This window comes from Juglans microcarpa x Juglans regia, chromosome 7S (assembly GCF_004785595.1).
Source record: "Juglans microcarpa x Juglans regia isolate MS1-56 chromosome 7S, Jm3101_v1.0, whole genome shotgun sequence".
Taxonomy (NCBI): domain Eukaryota; kingdom Viridiplantae; phylum Streptophyta; class Magnoliopsida; order Fagales; family Juglandaceae; genus Juglans; species Juglans microcarpa x Juglans regia.
In genome coordinates, this window is record NC_054607.1 from 9,032,913 (window position 1) to 9,049,972 (window position 17,060).

At 36.6% G+C, this 17,060-nt stretch overlaps 1 long non-coding RNA gene and 1 pseudogene across 1 annotated transcript; both read left to right on the plus strand.

Moving 5' to 3' along the window:
* Positions 1 to 17,060, plus strand: part of LOC121240786 — a 67,921-nt pseudogene that overhangs the window by 43,624 nt on the left and 7,237 nt on the right.
* On the plus strand, positions 11,817 to 14,508 carry LOC121240711. Its single transcript, XR_005935593.1, has 3 exons — positions 11,817 to 12,354; positions 14,186 to 14,303; positions 14,433 to 14,508. It is a non-coding gene; the product is annotated as an uncharacterized LOC121240711 (long non-coding RNA).

The window sequence follows — 17,060 nt, forward strand, 5'->3', positions numbered from 1 at the left end:
AATCGTTTTCTCTTTTAATTTTTTCCAAGGCTTCTTTTTCTCAGAAAGCTGGTCAGGTTTACTATGTATCAAAAGATATATAGCACATGACTATAAAAATATTTACTATTTTTCTTTGAGGATCATGAGCGGTCAATGGATGAGCTTAGAACTCTTTTTTGAATACTTTATTCGATTGGTTGATTGTAATAGATTTCAATGGCTTGAAAGGCCACGATTTTCTTGCATTGCTCGACACTCATGCTTAGGTGTTGTTCTTGTATATGTCCCGTGTATCATCGGTAAAATTCTTGTTCACTGATAAAAAAATTTTCATAACGAGTCATCACCAGAATAAGTATTTGAAAAGGAAATTAAGTTTGAATTGAACTATTAGGTAAATTGAAAAGATGATTTGAACAAATGTATAAAAGACAAAACAAATTATTTTAAGGTCTAAGGGATATATTCTATAATGTTAATATTGGTATTAGCTGATACATGTTCAGATTTTTCTAGAACAATGAGATGGTAGATGTTTTCTCAAATATCATTTGTATTACTGTATTAGCCAGGTAAAAGAGTCGCCATTCATATATATTTACCTATGCATGAGCAAAGATATTTACTTACATATTTTTCTCAAATTTTTTCAGGGTGACGGTAAAACTATGATTTTATTCCAAGGATTATGTTCAAAATTTATAGCAGAGGCATTATCAATCTTGCTTAGGAATGCACCAGATGAGCAGTTGCAGTATGGTATGATCATGCTTTATTATTTATTTTTGTCTTCAGGGAATCCATTCCTTTGTTTTACTGACATGGATATAAAGGAACCTTTTTTTCCTTTTATGTTTGAATTATTCCTCAATTGATTTCTGCAGTCATTATTGTTATTTTGTTGTATCCTTGCGAGTTTCTTGTTTGGGAACTAGGAAACTTTTTAATGTGGTCTCCAGTATGGACTTTTTAATGAGGGAAAAACTTATAATAACCTTTTGTTTATGGTTCAAGGATTTCTGATGATTCTCGTATGAGGTAACCACGTTTCTGTACCTTTTTTCCATGCAAATATAGCATACAATGGTCTTCAAATTCAGTTTTGGTATCAAAGCACTTGTCTTTTCCAATAGGGTGATAAGTCAATTTGTTCATAGAAGCCAATTTTGTTTTTGAAATAAAGATTTTTTTTGTTGGAGACCCACGGTCATGGTCATGGGTCTTCTCTATGTAGATACCCACTACCATGGGTTTGTGACTATGAAGAAGAAAAAAGATGAAGAGAAAGGGGAAGGGGAAATGGAAGCGGAGAAGGGGTAGTAGAAAGGGAAGAAGAAGAGGAAGAAATTGAAGAGGAAGTGGAGAAGGAGAAAGGAAGAAGGTGGCTACTGATTGGCATGTGGTTGTTAGGGTTTTTTTGGTTTCTATGTGTTGGGCGGGTGCGCGGGATATCTGCTCGCAACCCACCTGTATGTTAGAATTAAGTCTTAACCTTGTCCACCCTGGTCCTTGAGGCGGGTTGGTTGCTTGCTCTGGCCCTAGCGGGGCCAATAGATGTGCCAGGCGGGCTAGGTACGAGGGTCTGCCCTGCACCCATTAGATCTTGTGTGTCTGGGAGGACTCGAGAAATATTGGGGAACCTTTGTAACAATAGTTCGACTTGGCAGATTTATGTTATTCTATAGAAAATATAGGGAACTAGAGGTACCTTTGTGTTGTGAGCCTCTTGCTAGGTCTATCCTTTGGAGAGTGGGAGGTCAGGAATCTTTGATTGGGTAAGGAGAGATATAAAAACTTTATGTTATGCTGCTGGGGTTTCATGTGAAGGGTGAGGAGGAGCTCATGGAATTGCTTGTTGATGTCTCGATGCATCAAAGAGAGTTAAAGAGGTTCACTTGTTCCATTAATTATGATGTAAAAAGTGTAACTGCAAGTTGAACTTGAACGAAGGGATTAGGGCTCTCCAGAGTGAAGAACATGACTCCCAATATCATACACTGGCGTAGCCAACATGTAGATTCATGTTGCTTGGATTCAATTGGTTGTTTGCGAGGTGTATAGTTGATGTGGGATAGAAGAAGAGTAGTGGAAAAATTCGGTGAATTTCCTATTGCATGCACTTTAGTAGAAAGTATACTATTGAATACAATTTCATAAAATCTAAAAAGCTAGAGGGAAAATATGGTACGCTGTCATCCAAACATAAAAGGAATTAAGCATGATGACTCTTAGCTCAAACGCTATCCTTCCAATCTTCAAAAGTCTAAGCATTATGTTCTTGCTAAACACACCATATCAAACACAAAATGTAGCATCCTTCAAACTACTAAATTTATATGGCTACTAATTGGACTTCACCTACGAGCCATCAAATCTACTATTGTTTGAGGTCATTACGTACTCAATTCTAATACAACGAATTATTGATGCCCATAAATCCCTAGCCACCTCGTAGTGAAGCGGGAGATGATTGATGCTTTAACCTCCCTTCGTTCATGTACAACACCAGTCCATTACTATGACTTTCTTCTTCCTCAAGCTATCTACCTTTAGATCTTATCTTCCATGACGTTGCCAACCAAATAAATAATGCTATTCTTGACGGTGCCTTATTTTCCCAAGGTCCGCTTATCAATCATTTGCTGCTCTAATAAAAGTGATATTCCATTGGGGTCCATTCTCAGATATCTGCGAAAGTTCTGCTACGGATGCATCCTTACAATGAGAGGCTAAACAATGTTGGGAAAGCTGTTTTCAAGGGCTGGTCACATATCGTGCCCTAATGAGATTTTAAACCCATCCTTCAACAGTAATTAGTATCCATTTAAGTTGGTTCATAGCTACAATACCAGTTGGTGTAGGTCATATTTTTCGTTTTCTATGCAATGTGGTTTGGAATAAATTATTGGTAATTATATTTGTGGATAGTGTGTTCATTGCATCTTCTGTGGCTTTTTCTTTTTTTTCTTGTGCACAAGAACATGGTCATTTTCAAGAGTTTTCAGATGTGGTGCATCCAATTTTCATGTTGATGCATTCTTTTCATATGGTGACAGTACTTCTAGAATGTTCTATTTTTTTTTGGATACTGGTACCATATGAATGCTGAGTTGATTTTATCTAATAATTTTCATGATGCTTTACCCTCACTTCATTTTTTCATCCAGCCTGCCTTGTTCTTCATTCGTGTATGTGTGTGTGTGTGTGGCTTGCATAGTTTTGCACATGTGCCAAGCTATTGCAGCACATTAGTGCAGCTATGCCATCAAGGAGTTGGAGCAGGGTTGGTTGATTAACTTTTATTGTAGGCTGAACGAACAGATTGCATGTGTATATCTCCTTTTGTTCGTTGACTGTTGTAGATTGGTAAATGGTATGCATGTGGATTACCTTTTTTAGTTTTTATATTTATGAAAGGAGGACTATGCCCAAATTGGTAAATAGTATGCATGTAGATGACCTCATGTTGTTGGTATATAGCATAGCCAGAGCTGTAATCAATCAGATTTGAGTTATTTTGAGGATTATTGATGTGGTTTGTGTGGGATTTTAACAGGTATTAAAAGGATAATGAGTGAAGTTGTGAAGAAACCGTTGCCTACAAGAAAACTTGGTGTCAGTGCTTTACCATGTTATGTCATGAGAGGGGCCTCATCAAGGTTCCATTCAAGAGCAGAACGAGTATCGCGGCTATTGATGGACTGTGCTATATTGCGTATTGAGAAATGAAATTTCTTGCATCTATTTCGCTGGTCTATTTTATTGCGAATTTATAATATTCATAATCCCATGAATTCTTGTGACAATCTACTTTCGTTTCTTCCCAAAATATGATATGGTTCTATCATGTTATAACCGATTATTGTGTAAAATATAATCCATGTGCTTTACAATTGTAAAGATGATGCTATAGAGAGACATACTTACGTTGCACGTGTGTGTGAGTTTAGTTATTTAGTTATAATTTCTTTCTATCCAGCCTGTCGATGCTTCACCTTCTCTCTTGACAATATCCCAAATAGACATTGCCTTAAAAGATACACCCAATGGAAGACATTTTTTGAATTGATTATAGTGTAAACTCCACTTTAGATACTTTTGTAAGTATGGAATGTCAGTTTACAATTACGCAGCAGAATAATTAGTCTAATTCCTATCCATGCATTTATGTGCCTGTACTTGGGTGTGTGAGGGGAGTTCTGTATACTTTGCAGTTTGCACCACTTTTACTCCACTTTTGAAACTCTGTCTTGACCTTGTGTTTTGAAAAACTCATTTGATTTCTAGTTCTGGCCTTGTCTATCATGCTCACTGAGTATCAAGCTGATTGGCTGTCACTAGTTAATCCATCTGCAAGGAGAAACCTGAGTTTAAAGATTTTCAGATTTTTCAATTATGTATTGATAACAAGAGAGGTGATTGATGTGTTTGTCGAAGTGAAATTAGAAGGTACTGCTGCTTTGTAGAAGTACAGATATCATCTTATTTAGTGGTTGTAATACATGTTATACACCACTGCGGTTAAACATGTCTCATGGTCGAAACAAAACTATGATATATAAGGTAACTCATTTTACTTTTGGAGTCCTTTTTGAGCGAATTTCTCTACTGTTACTTAGTTATTGATTTGGAGAGAAATTATTGTGGTGTTAGCATGATCATAAACCAGCGCTTGTTAACAATATGTGTGCCTTGTGGAGTAGAATGTTCGATCATTTGCACAATTAATGTGTTTTGGAGTGATTGAGATGAGAGTATAAATTATTTGAGTGGAATGATAATAGTGTCAGTGTAATTATCTGGGAAGTTTTGGTAGATGATTGATCTTCCTCTATTTAGTGATTTTCCTTGGTTTCCTTCATTCTCTCTGTTTGCCTAATCAGGTTCTGAATCTTCACCATGAAAATCTAAATTATTCTTCTCCTCCACTTGTAATACATGTATACTGCATTAACCTGTTTGCTAACTTTAGTTGAATCTTAACTTGCTCTATGGGTTATGAAACCTTCAAAAGTTCATGGTTCTAAGCCTTTCTATGTCTGCGCCACCCCCCCCCCCCCCCCCTCTTCCCTCAAGGTTCAGAGGCTGTCTTGAAGTTGTTATTTCTGTGTTTCAAAGACTGTGAGGATATAGAGGCAAAGGAGTTGGATTTTATGTTGAAATACTTATATAAAAAAAATTACTAACTGTGTAATTGGTGGATCCATTTTGCATTTAAGTAACCTCCTTTCGCTACTTATTTCCATCGTTCAGATTCATAACGGATGAATGGTTTACGGTGAGTCATAAATTATCTGGATTGACTTTTTTTTTGGTGAACTGCTGTAAACAAGCTAGTCCACTGCTCAAGCTCAGATGTAAGTCCATGTGAATAATCTCCAATATGATCAGAAAAAAAATTTAAATCTTCTTTTCATAAAAATGTTTTTTAGTTGAGCTCAAGTAGATTGGCTTTTCAAGTTAGACATTGATTGGAGCTGATAATAGGCTATTAAAGATTGGTTCCTTTAGTTTTTTCAACTGATTAGCGAGTTCCGTGAGCATTATTTCGCCCAACTGTTCTTTTGCTGAGCTTGGCTTGTTTTAGAGCCACACCTTTTATTTTACTTGTTTGTTTGCTGCATATTTACGTAGTTCTTATATTCCAAGTGAAACTGCTATGATGTTAAACAGATTACCAGTCGTTGCTTGAACATGCGGAGTTTCTTATGCAAAATAGTGTCATGTCTTCTGGCATTATGAAGGCAGAGAAGGATCAAACCAAGGCTGTTGATAAGATTCTGGAATTGATCTTATGTATTCTGAATGGCCTCCACAATAAAAATAACATGCCAGCCATGTTTGACTGTTCATTGCAATGGGCTCCTGTATTTAGGTCAAGGAACTCAAGGTAAAACATACTTGTCTGGCACATATTTTCTCCCTTGTTTTTCCCCATTATTGGCACATTTTTACTTGTATAAGAAAAATAGTTTTGACATTGGTTAGGCTTATGTTGCAGCTTGCTGAATTTTATTAGAGAACTACTACAAAAGGACCCTTGCATATTATATATTTTCAGATTAAACATCTTGAGGTAATGTTATATGTTTGTTATTTCTGGTATGGGATATATACTTGTAAAAAAAAAAAAAATTCTGGTATGCGATATGGTTTGTTTCCTGGGACGGTCTTGAGCTTTCTGATTGGACTTTCAGTGCATTGAGTGATTTGATAGAGACTTCAAAAGAAGAGGTTTTATTTCTATTACTGTCCTTCTGTGGAATAATGGAAGCAAAAGTGCAAGGGTCCTACTTCTCAGGCAGCACATCTGGAGAAGTGTCTTCATAGATTCAGAGTTTCTTGCAGGAAGCTATCTGCTATTGGATTGGGGCAATAAATGACACTGTGCATGGGGATCCATAATGTAGTCATATTCATGAGACTGAGTTAGTTTTGCTGTGGGAAATGATTAGCTGCTATCCCCGTATGATTGATATCCCAGGGATGTCATCCTATTTAATAGATTTGATTGATGCACTTGATCGGCTACTGATGATTGAAGCAGGTATGACACCTTCTCTATCATTTGGATGTAATTTGTTGCTCACTTTGAACCCTGGTATAACTTTCCCACGTCTCTGTAATGACAGTATATAATATGTCTCTCTTGGTTTTTTGCATCAAGAGTTCATGCACTTAATGAGGCTCATCAGCGTATTAATCTTTGTTATTTTTTCAGGCTCCGTAGCAGGTCTTCCTAAACAAACACTGCAAAGCGGAATTGGTGCTGCTTTGAGTTCTTATAACAAATCACATCATGGTAAAGAATCCCAGCCTGAAGAAACAAGCAAATTTTTGTATCTGGCAAAAAGATACATATCATCTGCACAAGTATTGTCTGCTGTAGGTGATTATTTGGATATTGTCTATGGGTAAGTTGACCTGTGTATCAACTGTTACATACATCATGAGTTTGTTTCTTATTATTGGCCAATTTTAATATTTACAGGTTCTTGTCTATGTTTAAAAACTCAGCTTTAACTTTCTGCTACTGTAAAAATCTCAGGCCTACAGTGGAAGCACACAGTAGCAATAGGAAGTATCATCCAGAACTTTCTGTTGATAAGGCTGTGGATGCAGTAATGATATTTGCTGATAATTTGCGCCACTCTAACAAGGGGTTACGCTTTTCAACTCTTAGAATATTGTGCCACTATGAACCTCTGAGCTCTGTAGATTCTACAAATGATCAAGCAGTTGGGAAGAAAACAAAATCTGAAGTTGCTCAGGGATCCCATGTGGATAGTCAGGGCATTAATGTATGTTTCTCTATATTCTTGCTGCTCCTTTTGTTTGACACCCTGCTCTGACTATGAAATCTTGGGTTGATTTTCCTTCAAATGACAGGTTCTCCTGTTGCTTCTCTCAATCGAGGAAACTTCTCTTTCAATTTCTACAAGCTGGAAAGTTATCCTATGGATTTCCAGAATACAGATGGGTCTTCCTGCTGGCAGGGTACCTCGAGCCTATGTATTGAATAACCGCTTTAGCAATCTTTGGAATCCGGCATTGGAATGCCTTGCAATTTTGTTGAGCCAGCATGTTCAAGTTGTATGGGATGAATTTATTTCTTGTCTTGAGCAGTACCAATCGATATTTCATACATCTAAAGAACAAGACCGTGGGAACTTACATGATGAGTTAAGTGGTATGTGACAATAGTATTTTTGCTATTATAATTTTGTATGAGTAAATAAAAGGGAAGGAGGGGGCAACCAAAGGTGGCTTCTCTCCCTGGGTGCGACTTTAGTAGCACCCTACTCGCTGGGAGCCGGACTTTAGTTTTTTCTATTATCAATTATTAGTTTGTTTATTTTGATCTAGTGATAGTTTCTTATCTTGACTCAGGGTCTGGTCTATGGCGCATGCTTTAGAGCAACAAAGCTATTATTTTCTTAGTTTATCTTCCTTCAAACTGAGTTCCTTTGGAAGTTTATTGTTTTGATGTGGTTTTATTTTCCAGATCTTGTACAGAATTTTTATTCGTTTGTTACTCTGGAATCAGATAGCACTCCATATGCAACAGTATTATCCTTGTTGCTCCAATCCTTGCAAAAGATTCCAAATGTTGTCGAATCCCATTCTCAACAGTTATATCTTTGTTCTTAAAGTTTCTGGGCTATAATCTCAATGATCTTACAAGGTAGCGTTCTGCTGGATCTTGTATCTTTTGTTGGTGATACTTACTTGCCTACTTCATGCGCTTGTAAAGGTTCAAGTGAACTATCTCATTAAAAGTTGGTTTGCCTTTTTCATTTGTTATTGAAGTGTGGGATTATTCGATTCACGTGCTTGTAAAGGCAGAGAGTGGAAGGGTGTCCTTAAGGAATGGTTAAACTTGCTGAAAATAATGCGCAACCCTAGGTCTTTTTATCAGAGTCAATTTCTTAGAGAAGTTCTGCAAAATAGGTTGGTGCAGTGTTTGGATGACCGGTTGTATTTTTTACTTAGGGCTCATCTATTCTTGTTGTATTAGTTCTTTTCTTTTTTAAGTCTCAGTTCGAGTGTAGTGAATTCTTAAATATTTTGATGTTTCTGTTAGGCTTCTGGATGAAAATGATGCTGAAATACAGATGAAGGTTCTTGATTGCCCGTTAATTTGGAAGGACGATTTCTTGCTTGCCTATGATCAGCATCTGAGGAACTTCATTAGTGTTAAATATCTGCGAGAAGAACTGACTACTTGGAGTTTGTCAAAAGAATCTAATTTAATTGAAGAACAGCACAGACCTTATGTTGTGCCTATAGTTATCCTCCTTCTAATGCCAAAAGTTAGAAAATTGAAGGCACTTGCCTCTCGATAGGTATATGAAAGTTGAATTATAAGATAATTATTCTTTTGTACTAATTCGTTTACATGTGCAGGGTTTTCTACTTCACCTTTTCTTCCTAAATTTTCATCATCACATCCTTAATTACTGAGTATAATGTCACTTTTTATGCAGAATGCAAGTGTTCATCACAGAAAGGCAGTTCTTGGTTTCATTGCTGCACTTGATGTTTTGGAGCTTCCACTTTTCTTTGCATTGTTGATAAAGCCATTGCAAATTAGTTCTGAAGATACTGATAGTTCACCCGAAAATTCTATGGATCAATTTCAGGGATTTAGTTTCTTAAAGTATTTCACAGTGGATATTATTACAGCCCTGTCTTGGAAGCAATACGGTTTTTATGCATGTGATTGAAGCTATCCTAGGAGTTTTTTATGAATTCCACATCAGACCTTTTCTTGATCTATTAATGGGATGTGTTGTTCGGGTATTGGGAAGCTGCACATCAAGTATTGATGCTGCAAAGTGCGATGGATTATCCTCACGCGATGATCATTCTGGTGCTGACCTAACTTTATTCAATAAAGACAGTGCACCAGCAAGTCATGTCACGGTACTGTGTTTATCATGCTTAATGCTGAATCTCAAGTGTTATTAAACTCTTTGTTGTTATAGTTGATTGATAACGACTACCCTAATCGAAAATAAATAGGGAAAATGCTGTTACAATATTTTTTAATTTTCCCCTTTCCTACAGAAGCTTTCTATCTTCCCTACATTTAGTTATCTTCCTTGTTTGAGTTTAATTGCTTGCTTCTTACCAATTTTCAGAATAGCATCCTCAAATCCAATACATTTTATTTCTGCCTTACATTTTAAGCTAATGGAATAAGAGTTCAAGGGAAATCCTGTACTTCTTTTAGCTCAGTTGTAGATGATTATATGGCAACTTACTGATGAAAAGCCAACATGCAGACAAGTAAGACTGTGAAGCAGTTCAAAGATTTAAGGTCTCTATGCCTGAAAATCATGTATATGAAGATTACGAATTTGGTTGTGAGTTCTGGGACCTATTCTTTACATCTGTGAAACCTTTAGTTGATGGTTTCAAACAGGAAGGTTCCAGCAGTGAGAAACCAAGTTCGCTGTTCTCTTGCTTTGTTTCTATGAGTAGAAGCCACAGGCTTGTATCACTCTTGAGTAGGGAAAAGAATTTCGTGATATATTTTCAATGCTGAGTATTAAGTCAGCTTCTGAAGCTATTGTCTCATGTGTTCTTAAGTTGGTTGAGAACCTGTTGAATCTTGATAGTGAGTTGGGTGATGAAGATGCTAGTACAAAAAGAGTTTTACTTCCAAACCTGGAGGCACTTATCTGCAGCTTGCATTGCCTTTTTCAAAGTGATAGTGCAACAAAGAGGTATGTATGGTCTTCTTTGTAATTCAGTTTATGATTCTAGTTAAAATGATAACTTTACAATTCTAGTTAAAATGATGACTTTACAATTCTAGTTTAAAAACAATTTCTTGTATACATTCAGTATACTTGGTTTCTCCTTTGATATATAATATTTTTTACTTATAAAAAAAAACGTTTAAAAACAATTCTGTGAGCTCTTGTTGGAGTCAGCACCTGCCACTCCAAATATATCTCATGTGTATATGAAGAAGTTTAATTTTTTATTAAATTAGTATTTCTTGGAAAAAGGAGAAACTTATTTTTGATGCAGTCCTTTTTTAGACTTGCCGAGATTGGAAAGTCCCCTTTATGACATCATTTTTCTGTACCAGGAAATTGGTCAAATGTCCTGGGGAGAGGGACATAAGAATTTTCAAGTTATTATCAAAGTATATAAAGGACCCGTTGCTAGCAAGAAAATTTGTAGATGTCTTGCTCCCATTTGTAGCAAAGAAAGCTAAAGTTTCTCGTTAGTATAACTCTGGAAATTTAAATTTTGGTAGTTTCCATCTTCAATCTTTGCTTGTTCTTCGGAATTCTGTAATTTCTTGCAGATCTGTGTTCTGAAGCTGTGCAAGTCATTCGAGAAATTGTTCCAGCGTTAGGAAGCGACAGTACTAAGAGCATTCTCATTGACTTAGCCAAAGTCCAATGATAGCTAAACTTTAGCCAATATATGCCAAAAAACCACCACATTAGACTGGGCATTTTATAAAATTTTAGATTTCTGCTACAGTGATTCTTCAAATATAATTAACTACAATTGCTTTATCAAACATTAAAATATTAGTTTCTCACTCCAAGCAAACAAATTAAATTAATTAGAATATAATTAACATTTAACATTTAGAATATAATTATTATTAACATTTAATAAAACTTTTTTTAATATTAATTTAACTGGAATATAATTATTATTAATCATTTAATTGGTAGAACTATAAAATGTGATAAAAATAAATTGAATTAATTAATTATTAAAATAATAATATTTTATTATTATATAGAAAGTGAAGGGCTAATTTAATGTGATGATTGAATTTAAATGGAATAGGTAAATGTAAAAAAGTGTGATATTGACTAAATTTTGAATATGCATTTGGTCAAGTCAATGAGAATGCTCTAAAAAGGTATTGACGGCAGTTTCCCCCCTGCTTGCTTATGTTGAATTGGAGATGCGGCTGTCTATAATAAGTGCTTATGAAAAGATTTGCGTCAATTTATTCTATACTATTCATGAGGATCATGCATTGGTCATTTTATCACATTGTGTATATGACATGTCTTCTGAAGAGTTGATCCTAAGGCATAGTGCTTATAGGTCATTGCACTCGTTTGTTGAATTTTCTGCCCTGATTCTTTGCTAAGATCATGGAGTAAAGCTATACAGCAGCCCACTGTAGCCCATCAGCTGTTGCACACCTGACGTGGGTTTTAATTTTTTTTTTCTCCAAGCGTTTTTGTGCGCTTTGCAACGTGGGTTTTACTTTTCTTCCCCCATTCGAATTTTGCATCCATCCCGCCGCGAAACCCACCCTCCTCCCTCGCCAAGAACCCGCATCTCTTATCAGCGCCAACCCGCGACTACGTCTCTCTGTTCAGGCTTATCCGATTCAAAATACTGCCATCTTTCCCATAAAACAACACTACTCTTTCGTGAGAGAGACCATGCGGCCTCATTTCTCAAGTGAAAATGAGGACAGCCAAAGAAGGTAAGAGAAGCTGGAACCGGAGTCCCCCATCGTCGCCCTTCAGGGACAGGACACCAACCACCCTTTCCTCCCCTGGGCTCGATCCAACCTCAACGGGGTCTAGTCCAAATAAATCCAGACTCACTCCTTCCACCTCTCTCCTAGACTGCGAACTTGTCACCGAAGATGCCACCACTCTGTTCGAAGACCTCTGAATCTCCCCGGAATCCAACCCTCGGAGCTTCCCCTATAGTGTGAAGCAGCAGTACTAGGACAAGTCCGAGAAGGTTCGAGGCCGAGACCCGGATCTTTGGCGCCGAGATGCCATCGGCAACATCGTCTTTTGGAAGCTCGTGGGTTGCCCTGGATGTCTCTGTCACGATTATGACCACATTTTGCCTTACTCTAAGGTACAAGAATTTCGAACTTCACAGTGGGTGCTTTTTTATTTATTTATTTTGGTGCGCGGATGAAATTTTGTGAAGTGGATTTTCTTTGGTTATGGCAACCGAGGGTCTGCTTAGGGTGCATTTGTTTATAATGTGTATTGTTCAATTGGTTTGTGTGTGAGATTTTTTTCCATACTTTTTTTTTCATGGGTTTCTTTCTTCTATCTTTTTCATTTTCATTCCCTGGATTCGTTATCTGAGCCTCTAAAGGAATTTTGAATGGCCCTTCAGAGTTCAAGGATGAATTTTACAACTCAATAGTTCTGATATGAGGAATTTGCCAACACCATCTGGAGTTGATGTTAAGACTTGAACTATAGATAGGCACATATTCCAACATATTGATGAGATAAATAGATTCATTTTCATATCAGATTGAAATTCTGTTGGTTCATGGGAGGAACTTTCCAATTTTCATTTGAACTTTGAATTTAAAACAAGTTTTTCTTATATTCTTAATTCCTTTTAGATTTTGTTTGGTCTTTCCCTAAGGGGGACTGGAATCCCATTCTATCATGAGAAGCTAATAACTCAGGTGTGTTAATTGTTTAATTGGAGCATAGAACTAAACTTTCAACAGCATTTTCGAGTGTTGTTGCTAATCCTGGAATCTATTGACTATAGCTAATACATTATAATAGATAGCTGCATCAACAACATGGGACATGGCATGATATCAACTTTTGACAGATGACATACAAGGCCAAAGTATTTTGATGGCTGACCCCAAGAAGTGTTTTGTTGTTATGGAAACTCTACAATGTTTTATTTAGCTGACTTTACATAAATTCCAGAAGGCAACGATCATAAAAGGAGAAAAATGAAGAGTGATTTAGATATATCAAGGATTTCCTCTAATGTGCGAAGCCAACTTGAGGCTTGGGCTAGTTTAAAGGGTGAAGAGGTATACATGTACTATGATAGTCGTCCTCAAGATTTCTTTTTAGATAGCACCTATACCTACATTCCTGGTTTTATTAAAAAGAAGTTCTTTCAGGCGGAAGATACATTTTGTGATTCTTTTTTACTTATTTATTTATTGTCTTCTATCATTTCAGGTAGTAGCAAGAGTCACACCATATGAGTCTGAAAAGGACAAGTGGTTTGTTGTAAAAGCTATTCATTTTTTTCAGGAGACAAAAGAGTAAGTATAGTTCCCATAAGTAAGACATCATGCGCCATGATTTAAACTTTTTAGGAGTTAGGGCAGCTGTTCTAGTTTATAATGGCAACTTTCTTAATTATCTATCATTCATGTTTCAATTTAATCTTTAACTGATTAGCCTGTTCGAGCTCATGGAATAACTTAAGTACAGTTATCCACCATGTTTGATTTTGGTCCCAATTCAATTACTTGTTGATAAATATCTGGCTCAGGTCAATTTAAAGTTCAAGTCACAAACTTATTTTGAAATGAAGGCCTGAGTGTGGAGATAGCTTTTGTAGTGATGAAGTAGAATTTGTAACCAATTAAAAACATGCCAAACATATTGAAGCTTCTAGATTAGAGACATGTGCTTCATATCCGCATTCCTAATGAGACTTGAGCCTCTTGGGGACTCATTGGAGGGAGGAAATTAGGGATCGCCTAGATTCGGTTAATGTATAAACTTGAATGAGCTCATGCAACAGCTGACATCTAGCTGCTTTTGAGTCACTTAGTTTGTTTATTTTGTGGATTCTTGCAATTATTTGTGTCGCCAGTAATTATCAACAAAGTGGTAAAAAGAATGCTACTCTTCTAGATCACTTACTTTATTCCTTGCTTATGAGGAAGCAATTCTATGTGCAGATTTGAAGTACTAGATGAGGAACCGGGTGATGATGATGATGGTGGCGGCCAACGGTAACTATCTTTTATTGACTCTCATTTGACTGCTGGATTTTAACTTCTGGTCTAAGGGTACAATGTATAAAATACCTTAGAGTTGAGGGTGGAAAATTTATTCTATCCCTTTTCATTTTATTTCAGTTTTCTGCATGATTGAATAATTCATCTGAGAGTGACATTTTTTCTCCTTTTTTCTTGCTGCTCTCAGGAAGTACAAGCTGTCCATGTCGAATATTATTCCTTTCCCCAAGAGAAATGACCCTTCTACTGCCCAGGATTTCCCTTTGTGATGGAATGCTCTCTTGTACCAAGTATTCTGACAGAGTTATTTGTGATGGAATCCTTTCTTGTAATAAATATTCAGATATAGTATTATTTGTGATGGAATGAGTTTACCATTTTGATTCAGTACCATCTTTAGTGTAATGGTTTTTTTGTTATGGAATCAATTTATCATTTCCTATAATTTCCAGTAATAAATGAATGAATATATAGCCACTCCGTTGAGTGGCCTTTTTTTAACCAAGGGCAATTCACCATGTGCTTACCATTTTGATGGATACAAATAAAAATAGGACATATTCATCTGTTAGGAAAAATAAAAGTACCACTGTGCAAAACTGCCACATGAAGATAAAATGCAAAACTGAAATTTCTTACTCATTCTCAAGTACATAATATTTACAATCAAGAGAGTAATGTTTACAAGCAAGTATTCAAATAAATTGCCTTTACATTTACTCACCATAACTCTCGGTTACGAATCCTATATTATAGCGGAAGGCTCTTTTGAGAAGTAGTTGTAAATGACTATCATAATCAATCTTCAGTCCACCATATAAAGAAGGCACCTCCATAGATTTCAATATCTTTTCCATTTCTATCTCTTTGGATGACTTGGGCACAAAAAGTTCTCCTAGAGGTGGCTTGGTAATGCATGCTTTAGTAAGGTCTTTACATAAAAAGTTAACCAACAAATCAAGTTGTGGCTTGGAGCTATATAGATATTCAACAACATCAGTATCAGAATATCCCATGACCTGGAAAATCCACAAACAGTGATTTGATCATAATGCGAAGTGTGGTATCCAAAAAAATGTAAAAAAAGCCCAAAACCAAACAGAATCTTATGGACAGTGACAAAATCCAAATGAATGCCACAATTTAGAAGATGTTAAACATCCCTTTTAGCTTTACTTGGCAGTATCTTAACCTGCGACCTCACCCAAACACAACATCAAACTCAAGTCCACCTTTGTACCACCTGCCAAGAATTCCATTAGATTGTGACATAGGACCTCTCTCATACTATTCAAAACTCTACCGATTTAAATGGTAAACCAAATAAAAAAAAAGTTTGCCTGTTTTGTCCATATTATAGCCATTTTAAAGAAAAAGAACTTCATTGCCAATATAGAGTTACATTATAATAAGCAAACCAAAACATAAAATAATGCAAATCAAGTGGCAAAATCTCACCTCTTGGCAAGCCCGCTCAATTGTTTTGCAATCGGAATTACATTGTCCTTCAGAGTCTTGTTCCACCAGCTGAAAACAGACGAAATAAAATTATGTTTTAGGTTGCCCAGAAAAGTAGAAATACATCAATACAAACTGGACTTAATAAAAAGAAAATGTAAACTCGTTTACAATCCTACCAAACACCAACCCCATAACTTCTATCAACAGTAATAATTGACAAAACTTAACTAAAAATACAAAATTCCAAATACGCAATTCATCAAACAGCTCCCAAAACACACCCAGATACTAAATTCTTCTTACCTCCAACCTATTTCCTTGTTCCACAACATCTATCCGTAAAATCCAATCCGCTTCAGCCTTCTTCAGATTACAAACATTCTTCGCTATCTCAATTATTTGATACTCATCTGATGACATATACACAAGATACAACAAAACCACAGTGAAATTCAGTGAAGGATTACAAACTTCTAGAATAAGCATATCGAAGGGAATACGAGGAAAACCCAGATGAAAAAACAATAAAAGTACCTTCTTGGGAGTGATCTTAGCTTGCTTCTTCTGGACCTGGTGGTACAATTGCGCTGCGAGCTTTTCACAAATTTGTAGGATCAGTTTTGTAGTGTCTAGACTCACACCGTCACGAGATTGAGATGAAGGGTCGCGGGATTGAGATGGGGGAAATCACATCGGGGGAAAAATCAGTGTAAGCGAATGAAGGGAGGGCCAAATTACAGAGATGGTGAAGGGACTGAGTGAATCAAAGAGAAGAAGAAGAATCGCGTCTCAAAATCGAGAAGAACCGCATCTATAGAAATCGAGGGTTTTCGCTCCAGCAAAACTCACAGAGGGGAAGAAGAAGGGTTGGGTTTTGTGAGGGGACTGAGGCCTTCACAGTGAAGAAGAAGAAAGGTCACAACATGAGGGGGACTGAGGGTTTCGACGTGAAGAAGAAGAAGAAGAAGAAGATTCACAGTGAAAAGGGTTTTCGTCGAAGAGGATTTCGAATTTGAGAGGGGGGCTTCGGGGTGAGCGGGCCTGAGGTTAGAACCGGTTCGTTGTTAGTGAATCCGGTCCACACGTCAGGTGTGTTGCGGCTGCAACCAACAGTAGGCTGATGTAAAGATTTATTCGAAAAGGTCAGCAAGAAATGACTTCTAAGTTGATTATGCATGATAATTGTTGTTGGAGAAGAGCATCTATTCAGTGTATAATAAACTAGTTCCTTTTGAAACATATGGGGGTTACTTTGAGCAGAGAAACTACTGTCAAGAAGGTATACAGTTCTCGTTGCCATCTTATATAATTTTGCTTGTCGTTCTCACTTCTTCCAACTCTACTGCCAAGCTAC